This window comes from Triticum dicoccoides, chromosome 5B (genome assembly GCF_002162155.2).
Source record: "Triticum dicoccoides isolate Atlit2015 ecotype Zavitan chromosome 5B, WEW_v2.0, whole genome shotgun sequence".
Classification (NCBI taxonomy): domain Eukaryota; kingdom Viridiplantae; phylum Streptophyta; class Magnoliopsida; order Poales; family Poaceae; genus Triticum; species Triticum dicoccoides.
This window is the reverse complement of record NC_041389.1, coordinates 557,003,720-557,015,622: the sequence shown is the minus strand read 5'-3', so window position 1 is coordinate 557,015,622 and position 11,903 is coordinate 557,003,720.

The following is an 11,903-nucleotide window of genomic DNA, read 5'->3' as shown; positions in this document are numbered from 1 at the left end:
GAATCATCCACCAAACCAGACATCACGACTCCTGACCGTCTTTCGCCGCCTAGATCACCTTCCCTGCCGCGTGCACCCACCGCAACGACATCACCATCATCGACTCAGCAGATGAACCTGAGGAGTACACGAGTCCACAAGATAGGTCGCACTCTTTTGTTTCTGCTTATGTTATGCATTGCTTAAAATTACCTGCTACTTTATCATCCTGTTCACCTCTTAGACTCCAAGTCAGGTCCAAATTAATGTTCAAACTTGAGTTCTAAATTAGTTGTGGGGCACATATCGAGGCAGCAATGAATAGTATCCCTGTCTAATATCTGGTTCACCTAGGGTATGTCTATGTTGTTCATCTTGGGTGGGAAACAAATAGTAAAGCAATCATCATCTGTCTTTTTATTAAATTAAAGCAATCATTAGCCTGCTATCATTATTTTTGGATCCATCCACTGGTTGTTACCATCATTCTAAATTTCTGCATGCTCTCCTTACATAATCTCACCATATTTTTTTCATATTCATGTCAGATATTGTACACAGTCATGCTGAACATGTAGAGAAAAAGAGAAGAGTTTTGCGTGGCAATGCAATGTCATGCAGACATCGCTCCATGGTGGGTTCAATGGCAAACCCTCCCCCCCTCTCTAGATTGTAATCTAGAGGAAGATATATGTTCTGAGGCGGAGGCAGACGCAGCTGACCACTCCTATTAACCCCCAAGGTGTTTGCTCTACCTTGGCATGATGATGTTAGTCATATCATGCATATGTTGCCTTGCAGTGCCTACTTTTCACATCATATATGTCATCTGCTTACTTTAGACATGTTCTGTAATGCCACCTGTTTAGTTTCTATATCATATATGGGAATTATGCAGTCTCATGTCTTTTAGCCAGCCATAATATATGTGAAATGTGCAATGCCATCATGTTTAACCAGTCATCATATATTTGAATGATATCTTGCCCATCATTTTCTTCATTACATTTCCATTTGTCGGCAATGTTTGTACATTAAACTACTCTTCCTGTGAATCAGCCATTTGGGTGGGAGATGGAAAAATTTGGAGTGAAAACAAGGCCTTTAGAGCAGACAGTGCTACCTATCGAAGCAGATCTCTTGTTGGGTCCCGATAGCTCCTCAGAGATGGATTCAGAGACAAATGACCAGTCCTATTCCCCTACCGAGGTGTATGCTCTAACTTGGCACGGTTATACTACTCATATCATGCATATGGTGTCTTGCATTGCATAGTTTAGACATCATATACACAATATTCAACACCATGTTCTTAGTTCAGACATCATATCGAATGCCCTCTGTTTAGCATATAAATCATATATGTGAATTAAATCATGCGATCCTGATTACTTAGATAACATGTAGGTGAATTATGTCATGCGATCCTGTTTAGTTATTCATCATATCTTTGAATTATGTTATGCTATGCTATCCAGTTTAGATAGACATCATATATGTGAAATTATGTCATGCTATATGTTTTATTTAAACAATATACATGTCAACTATTTCATGCCCTCTTTTTTCCACACTATCTATTGCATTTGTCTCTCATACAATGTCTGTACATTCAACTATGTTTCCTGTTTATCAGCCATTTGAGTTGGAGCGGGTGATGCCAGTATCTAGCGGAGTAAAAACATGGTCTTCAAATAAAACAGTGCTACTTCTTGGTGGAGATAGCACCCCGGTTGTACATGCACGAGAACCAGCCCTACCACACATAACCCAAATTCTCACATATTGTACCCCTACTGCGATGGACAGAGAACCAACTTCACCCAATCTAACCCCAACCCCAGCAGATAGTAACCCAGTTCATGTTGACACAACACCAATCTCCACCACAGAGCTCCCAAACAAAAGCAGTTAGTAAGGCAGCTCCAGTGCCCAAAGGGCCAGTACTACTACGGCAAACCCCAACTCCACCAGTTAGTATGCCTATTCCCGTGGAGGAAGCACAACCAGCTAGTCGTAGTTTAGCATATATCGCATTTGATGTTGTTAAATCCTATGTGTGTATCTTCCCATCTTGGAAATATTATATTGAAGATGAAGGAAAATGCCAGTTGCAGGTGTTTGTCTAGGAGTTATGTGTAAGTAATGTTATTCATGGCAATTACTTTACTTTGTCCCATACATCCTACCTCCATGATGGTTATAATACAGCAAATTTTCCCATTTTTCTCTATAGAGAAGGACCGATTTGGAAACTCAGGATGAGGTAACCTGTGCTGATACCTCTGCTATCTTCAAGAATGCTTGGTGGCAGTATCAGAATTACCTGAAGAAAACGTACTTCACCAGCAAAGAAACTCATCAAATTCCCTTACATTCTCCTGAGACACATTTACTAGATGATGAATGGGAACGCCTTGTTCTGTACTGGTCCTGAACCAAGAATGTGGTAAGGTATATGAGCTCATTTTCTATTTTTAAGTACTATATTCTTGCGTCTTACTATACTCTGTTCATGTAGAACAAGAGCCTAAACCTGAAGAACAACTGTTCTAATTTAAGATTCCATTGCTATCGTGTGTACTACTTTGCTCTTGTATCACTGTATTTACTCATACAAACTTATTTTTAAATTGAAGGATCCAATCGAAACTCCAATGGCACAGCAGGTATGTTCACGCATGTTTCTTTAACAGGTTTGCTCTTATCAATAGCTCTGTTGAGTTCAATTTCAATTGTGTATATAGTTGACTTCTCATATCATGCACATTACTAGCATCACAACAGAGCCAATAGTGTTTTTGTACATGTAGACCCGTGGTACCCATCTAAAATCTTGTTGTGCCGTGTAGTTTCCCACGCTTTGTATTCTTCCACTGCTGCTTTGTCTTGAATTGATATGATATGAACCGTGTCTCTATTTTGATTTGGCAAGACAATGAAGTGACCATAGGACATAGATATATGTTTGTTTGATGCTTTTATTATGTACTAGTACTTGGCAATAGAAGACTTGGTAGTTTAATCTTGTCCACCTTACTAATCAGCTGGTTCACCGAAATGAGTTTCATATACTAGTACATGCTAAACATGTTAAGTGTCTGCTTGCTTCTTCTTTTAGAATGCTGGCAGAATATTGGGGAAGAGTGCCTTATCAAGCAATGGTAAAGGAAGTAATGCAGATAAGGTTCAAGATAGTGAGACATCCTTGTTGGTCTCCAACAAAGCTAATAAAACAGCTAAGGAAGACTATCTTGAAGACAGTGAGATAACCCCAAAGTCCTGTCTTGGTTTAGTGTTCGAGTTACTGGCCACTACCACTTGCACAAGCTATTCAAACTCACTGTCTGAATCAGTTTGGTTTCTTGAGTCTCAACTACAAGCTGAAAGACATCGATCAGTTGTGCTGCGACAAGAAGCAGAAGGACTGAGGAAGTCCCTGGAGCATTCAGATGCATACTTTCTGGTGCAACAACACGCGGTGGAGGATTTTAGCGCCAAATAGGACAAAGCTAATAAGCTTGCTAAGCTTATTGCCAGCATGGTGGATACACAGGATAACGTTTCTTGAGCTCTTCTGAAGTTGTTTCAGTTATGCTCTTGTTTTGCTGCCACGTTTATTTGCACTGGTGGCCAATTTTGACGGCCAGTGTATGTAATATGCTACTTTGTTCCCTATATTTGCACTGGTGGCGAACTTTGATGCCCAGTGGGTGTAATATGTGTAATAGCGGTAATAGGCTAGCGTTAGTTGCTTGCTTATTTATTTCCTTATTGTCTTGTTTAGTTGTTTTTCTTGTAGTCATTGCAGTTCTTTTTCCGTGTTTTTCTAGTGGCCACAATAACCTATTTTTGGTAACTAGTCCACAATAATCATCGCAACACACGTACTATTGTAACCATGGGCCTCCTGCGGGCCGTATGATCCATGGGCCTTCTACGGGCCGTAGGATCCATTGGTCTTCTATACAGGCCATAGGATCCATGGGCCTTCTACAGGCCGTAGGATCCATGGGCCTTCTACGGGTCGTAGGATCCATGGACTTTCTATGGGTCGTACGATCCATGGGCCTTCTACGGGCATTAGGATCCATTGGTCTTCTACGGGCCGTAGGATCCATGGGCCTTCTACGGGGCGTATAATCATTTCGCCAATCATGGGCGATACTATTCGTGGACCATAACGGGCCGTTAATAGGCCAAATTTGATAATTCTATGAAAATAGTCCAACGGGTTTTTTTTGACATGAAAATGGCCCAACGTATTAACGGGCCACAAACAGGCCGACTGTAACCAGAAGCTGAATTTGGCCCACAAGCAGAAAATGACAGTAATGGGTCGTAAGTAACCGAACGCTGGAAATGAGCCCAAGAATAAATGGGCCCTGAGAAGGCCGAAAGGTAACATGGGCTTAAAATGGCCCAATGGAATAATGTGCCGTTAATGGGTATAATGTGATACACTGTTCATTACGGGCCAATTTCACCACGGGCTATTAATGGGCCAAGAGTTACAAAGGGCCTCATATGGGCCGAAAGACGTCATGGGCCATACATGGCCAAGTCAAAACGGATTGGAATCATATTGGACAGCCCAGATGACACTACTGGGCCTAATTCGGATAGGTTGTAATGGGCCTTGGGTTAGCGGGCTGTAAATGGGCTATATGCGAACATGCCGTTAACAGGCTTTCTGTGGGCCGGCCTGCAACTTTTGACCAAGTCAAACAGGTCGGCCCTTTCACAGGAATGGGCCTCTGTTGGGCCATGCCACATGTCGACGTATCATAGGCACCTTCGGTCCAATGAGTGGATGACATCTGTCCTAACGGTGAGCCGACACGTGTTTCCTCCAGCCAATGATGATTTTACACGTGGAAAATCCCCATTGGTCCGGGCTGTTAATGGGTTATCAGATCCAAAACCGGACCTGGTAGCTTAACGATGTTCCGTTACGGTGGATGCACGTGTCGGTCACCCTTGACGAAAGCACTTCTGTGACGCGTGATTTATCGTCATGGAAGTGGACACTTTCGTGATGATAATTTTGGTAATGTCATGGAACACTTCTACGACAACACAGGTATGACTATCTTGATTGTGTCATAAAATCGTCATGGATGTACATGCATGACAAAGACGCGACCTACTGTGACAAACACGTATCATCGCGGAAGTGTATTTTTTTATAGTGCAGAATGGTCATCACTCAAAGCTGTCAGATTTTCAAAGGACTAAGCCTCCTAGTTTCAGTCAAGTGGTTGATCCTCTAGAAGCAGATGATTGGTTACGAACTATTGAGAAGAAGCTTGAGATTTCTCGTACGGAAGAAGATGACAAGGTTCCGTTCGCTACCCACTATCTTGAAGGAGCAGCTGCTATAGGTGGGATAATTTTAAAGCTATGTGGTCTGCGGGCGAAGAAATCACCTGGACTAATTTCAAGGACCAATTCCGCAAGTACCATATTCCCGCTGGTATAATGAAGGTCAAGCAACGCGAATTCCTCAGTCTCACTCAAGGAAATTTGTCAGTAAGCGAATATATACACAAATTCAATCATTTGGCCCGTTATTCTCTCTATGATGTGGCCACAGAAGAAAGGAAGATTGACAAGTTCCTCGGAGGATTAAATCAACACCTCAAGAGTGCTCTCTGCATGCTCGACTTTCCAGACTTCCAGTCTTTGGTAAACAAGGCCCTCATCGCAGAAAGGGAGCACAAGACTGTGCATGACAACCGACCCGCAAATAATGACCACAAGCGTAAATTCGAGCCTAAGAGGGATGGACAACCCGTGCAGAAGGCCCGTACCTGGCAGCAGACTCAAGTGGAGTACAAACCAAATTGGCAGCAGAATGTGAATAAGACCACTACCAAAGTCAAAAATGTCATGACCAGTCCAGTGCGCAAAGAGTGTCAGCGCAACAACTCCTATTTCAATTGCAGACAGACCAGATATTATGCCAGACAGTGTCCCAAGAAGTCAAATGCCCCGTTCCGGCCGCAAGTCAACCAAATGGGGTCATACCCTGCCCAGAAGATCATCCAAGGACAAGTTTATCACCTCTCCGCAGACGAAGCCCAGGAAAACCCCGAAGTCGTCATTGGTATGTTCCCTGTTAATAGCATACCCGCAATAATTTTATTTGACTCTGGGGCTTCCCACTCTTTTGCTTCTCGGAGTTTCGTTGCCCGAAACAAATTTCCTTGCTCGCTTTTGGAAAAAGTATGTTGGTTCAATCCCCGGGATCCGTACTCAAAAGCAATCTGGTCTGCCGAAATTTGGAAATTGATATTAAGGGAGTCTGTTTTCCAACTGCTTTGATTGTCATCGAATCTGCCAAGTTGGATGTTATTTTGGGAATGAACTGGTTGACCCAATACCAAGTATGCATCAATTGTGCAACCCGAGAAGTCACCCTGACAACTCAGGAAGGGCAATCCATAAAATTCTACACCCGTAGAAGTGTACCCAACAAAGAGCTGGTCCTCACCGCTGTAGCTGAAGAATTGAATTTAATTCCGGTGGACAGTGAATTTCTCGATGTATTCCCCGAGGAATTACCAGGAATGCCGCCAGAACAAGAGCTTGAGTTCGCAATTGATCTCGTGCCTGGGGCAACACCATTATACAAGAAATATGCCTTCATCTAAACTCGTGGAATTAAAGAAACAACTTGATGAGATGCTACAGAAAGGATATATCCGCCCAAGCTCGTCACCATGGGGATCACCCGTAATATTCGTGGACAAGAAAGACAGCAGTCTCAGAATGTGTGTGGACTACCATCGATTGAACGATGTCACCATCGAAAACAAATACCCGCTACCAAGGATTGATGATCTATTTGATCAACTCAGTGGGGCAAAAGTATTTTCCAAGATTGATTTAAGGACCGGATACCATTAGCTCAAGATCAAGAAGGAAGATATTCCTAAGACCGCGTTCACTACCCGCTACGGTCTCTATGAATATATGGTGATCTTTCGGTCTCACAAATGCCCCAGCCTTTTTCATGCATATGATGAATAAGGTGTTCATGGAATTCTTGCATAAGTTCGTGGTGGTTTTCATCAATGACATTCTCATATACTCAAAAAGAAGAGCACAAGGAACACCTCCAAGCAGTCTTACAGAGACTTCGTGACCATCAACTATATGCAAAATTCAGCAAGTGTGAGTTTTGGCTCAAACAAGTCGGATTTCTGGGACATGTTCTATCAGCAGAAGGCGCCGCAGTGGATCCCAGCAAAGTAAAAGATGTGCTTGATTGGGCAGCACCCATGACTATATCCGAAATTCAGAGTTTTCTTGGATTAGCCAGATATTACCACCGGTTCATCGAAGGATTTTCCAAGATCGCCAAGCCAATGAAGCTCCTCAAGAAGATAAGAAGTTTGAATGGACTGAGGACTGTGAGAAGAGCTTTAACGAGCTAAAGACCAGATTAACTTCAGCACCGGTACTGACTCTCCCAGACATTTACCGCAGTTTTGATGTGTATTGTGATGCATCCAGAAAAGGTATTGGGTGCGTACTCATGCAAGATGGCAAGGTGGTAGCCTACGCATCTCACTAGCTACGACCCAACGAAGGGAATTATCCTACACATGATTTGGAGTTGGCCGCTGTTGTGCACTCTCTAAAAATTTGGAGACACTAACTCATTGGAAAAAGATGTCAGATATTTACCGACCACAAGGTTCTGAAATATATATTTACCCGGCCAAACTTAAATCTTTGACAACGAAGATGGCTCGAGTTGGTAAAGGACTATGATCTGGGAATAAATTACCATCCGGGAAAAGCTAATGTGGTTGATGATGCCCTCAGTCGCAAGCCTATCAATCTAAATGACATGATGGAGTCCTTGCCTCCGGAACTCCAACAAGAGATCGCTCAGCTTAACTTGGTAATTGTAAACGCTGGTCTTGCAAATGTTTTGGAAGTAACTCCTACTCTCGAGGATGAGGTTCGCATGGCCCATGCCAACGACAAAAATCTACAAGGTCATCTTAGACATCTGCAAGAAGGCAAGTCTCGGGATTTTTTTGAGGACGCACAAGGAACGATCAGGTTTCAAGAACGGATATGTGTACCCGAGAAAGCAGATTTGAGAAAGAAGATTTTGGCAAAAGCACATGAATCTTCGTATTCAATACACCCCGAAGGTACCAAAATGTACGAAGACCTTCTGCAGATATTTTGGTGGGATGTAATGAAAAACGACATCGCCTATTTTGTCGCTTGTTGTGACTTATGGGATGATTTCTGCATGGACTTTGTCACCGGTCTACCCAGGACTCATCGAGGCAATGATGCAGTATGGGTCATAGTGGACACGCTAACTAAAGTGGCTCACTTTATTCCCATCCGCACCACATATAGAGCTGGTTAACTTGCACAATTATATGTGTCCTGGATTGTCAGTCTGCATGGAGTGCCAAGAACAATCACTTCAGACAGAGGCTCACTCTTTACCTCCGCATTCTGGTCCCGACTCCATCAAGCTCTGGGGACCGCCCTCAAATACAGCACAACTTATCACTCGCAGACAGACGGTCAGACTTAGTTTCTTTTTGAGCTTTCATCCACTTATAGCTCTAGTGCATCCGTTGCATGGCAATCCTACTCACTCACATTGATATCTATTGATGGGCATCTCCATAGCCCATTGATACGCCTAGTTGATATGAGACTATCTTCTCTTTTTTTGTCTTCTCCGCAACCACCATTCTATTCCACCAATAGTGCTATGTCCATGGCTCACACTCTTGTATTGCGTGAAAGTTGAAAAAGTTTGAGAATACTAAAGTATGAAACAATTGCTTGGCTGAAATCGGGGTTGTGCATGATTTGAATATTTTGTGTGACCAAGATGGAACATAGCCAAACTATATGATTTTGTAGGGATAATCTTTCTTTGGCCATGTTATTTTGAGACGACATAATTGCTTTGTTAGTATGCTTGAAGTATTCTTGTTTTCATGTCAATATTAAAATTTTGTTTTGAATCTTTCAGATTTGAACATTCATCCCACAATAAATAAAATTACATGGATAAATATGTTAGGTAGCATTCCACATCAAAAATTCTATTTTTATCATTTACCTACTCGGGGATGAGCAGGAATTAAGCTTGGGGATGCTTGATACGTCTCCAACGTATCTATAATTTTTTATTGTTCCATGCTATTATATTATCTGCTTTGGATGTTTAATAGGCATTTATATGCTATTTTATATTAGTTCGGGGACTAACCTATTACCGAGAGCCCAGTGCCAGTTTCTGTTTTTTTGCCTATTTTAGAGTTTCGCAGAAAAGGAATACCAAACAAAGTCCAAACGGAATGAAACTTTCACGATGATCTTTCTTGGACCGAAAGGAAACCAGAAGACTTGGAGATGAAGTCGGAGAAGCAACGAGGCAGCCACGAGGTAGGAGGGCGTGCCCAGGGGGGTAGGGCCCGCCCCTAACTCATGGGCCCCTCGTAGCTCCCCTGACCTAGCTCCTTCGCCTATATATACTCCTATGCCCTAAAAACATCCAGGTGAGCCACAAAACCACTTTTCCCCCACCACAACCTTGTGTATCCGTGAGATCCCATCTAGGGGCCTTTTCCGGCGTCCTGCCAGAGCGGGATTCGATCACGGATGGCTTCTTCATCAACACCATTGCCTCTCCGATGATGCATGAGTAGTTTACCGAAGACCTATGGGTCATCTAGTAGCTAGATGGCTTATTCTCTCTCTTTGATTCTCAATACCATGTTCTCATCGATGTTCTTGGAGATCTATTCGATGTAATACTCTTTTGCGGCGTGTTTGCCGAGGTCCAATGAATTGTGGATTTATGATCAGATTATCTATGAATATTATTTGGTTCTTCTCTGAATTCTCATATGCATGATTTAATATCTTTGCAAGTCTCTTCGAATTATCGGTTTAGTTTGGCCTACTAGATTGATCTTTCTTGCAATGGGAGAAGTTCTTAATTTTGGGTTCAATCTTGCGGTGTCCTTTCCTAATGACAGTAGAGGCAGCAAGGCACGTATTGTATTGTTGCCATCGAGGATAAAAAGATGGGGTTTTCATCATATTGCTTGAGTTAATTCCTCTACATCATGTCATCTTACTTAATGCATTACTCTGTTCTTTATGAACTTAATACTCTAGATGCAGGAAGGAGTCGGACGATGTGTGGAGTAATAGTAGTAGATGCAGAATCGTTTCGGTCTACTTGACACGGACGTGATTCCTATGTTCATGATCATTGCCTTAGATATCGTCATAACTATGTGCTTTTCTATCAATTGCTCAGCAGTAATTTGTTCACCCATCGTAATATTTGCTATCTTAAGAGAAGCCACTAGTGAAACCTATGGCCCCCGGGTCTCTTTTCCATCATATAAGTTCTCTTTTACATCATACTAGTTTCTGATATACTATTTTGCAATCTTTATTTTTTCGATCTATAAACCAAACATACCAAAAATATTTACTTTACCGTTTATCTATCTCTATAGATCTCACTTTTGCAAGTGACCGTGAAGGGATTGACAACCCCTTTATCTCGTTGGGTGCAAGTTGTTGATTGTTTGTGCAGATATTCAGTGACTTGTGCGTTATCTCCTACTGGATTGATACCTTGGTTCTCAAACTGAGGGAAATACTTACGCTAATTTGCTGCATCACCCTTTCCTCTTCAAGGGAAAAACCAATGCAAGCTCAAGAGGTAGCACCCTCCACTGGGTCATCCTGTTCATCAAGCCCTCCACGAGGTCCTGTTCATCCACCCCCAACCGGCTCGACCGATCAGGGTCCTGTTCATCCAGCGACAATGACCTCTACTAGCATGGGGTCCTGTTCATCCAACCCCCCACCGGGAACTGTTCATCCACACCCCCCCAACAATGCTCACTGTTCATCAAGGGAAGGAGGCAGCAGGTTCGATCGGCTTCAGTTAGATGCAGTAGCTAAGGAATCGCTCGATCGGGTTTAGTTAACAGCCAGGGATCGATCGATCGCTCGGGTTCAGTAACGCGTAGCCTGCAGCGCAATCGCTCGGGTTCAGTAGGTGAACGCCTCGCTCGGGTTCAGTTAGGGCCCAACGCCTCGCACCCACATGCGTACGTGTACGAGAGAAACACGCATCGCTCGGCCCCCGACCACCCACTGTAACCGGGAACTCCCCGATATTTTCCTCGTCATCGCTTCTACCATGGTTTTTTCCGTCATGGACGGCCCAAAGAATGTCATGCAGTTGCGTCTCCGGCCCGCCCAGGAAGAAAAACCCATTTTCTGTCATGATTTTTTGTCATAGAAGTAGGAGCCCACCACATCTATGATGATACCGGGTTTTGTCACAATTATAGTCATAGAAGTGTCATAAGCATGACAAAAAAACTTCATTCGGCCCAAAATGTCACGGATATGTCTTTTTTTGTAGTGCTCCCCTCTCGACCGCGACCACGTCGCCCCCGCGGGCGGCCGGTCGCGCCTCCCCTCCTTCCCCTCTCTCCTCCTTCCTGCCGCCGTCGCCCGCCGCGGGCCTGGCTCGGGCGACGTTGGCTGCAGCGGCTCCCGACCCTTCCACGTCTAGGGTTTATCCGGCACGGGACGGAGTGGCTCCGGGAGGTGTCTTCAAGCGGCGGCGAGGTTTCCTGTCGCGGGCGGGGGCGAACTCTGGGCGGCGGCGGCGGCGTTGGCGGGGGAGGGCGAGTTGGTGGCGCCGGTCGGCCCAGATCTAGGCCCTTCGGGCACCATCTGGGCCAGGTGGGCCGGCGACAGGCGTGGCGTTGGTGTGGCCCTCACGAGGCGGTGGCGAGCGGCGATAATGGGCGGGGTGCTGGCGGCGTCGACGCCAGCCTGCTACAGCGTGGCCGGCGGGGCTTAGCGCCCCGTTTCGGGCCTGGTCGAGC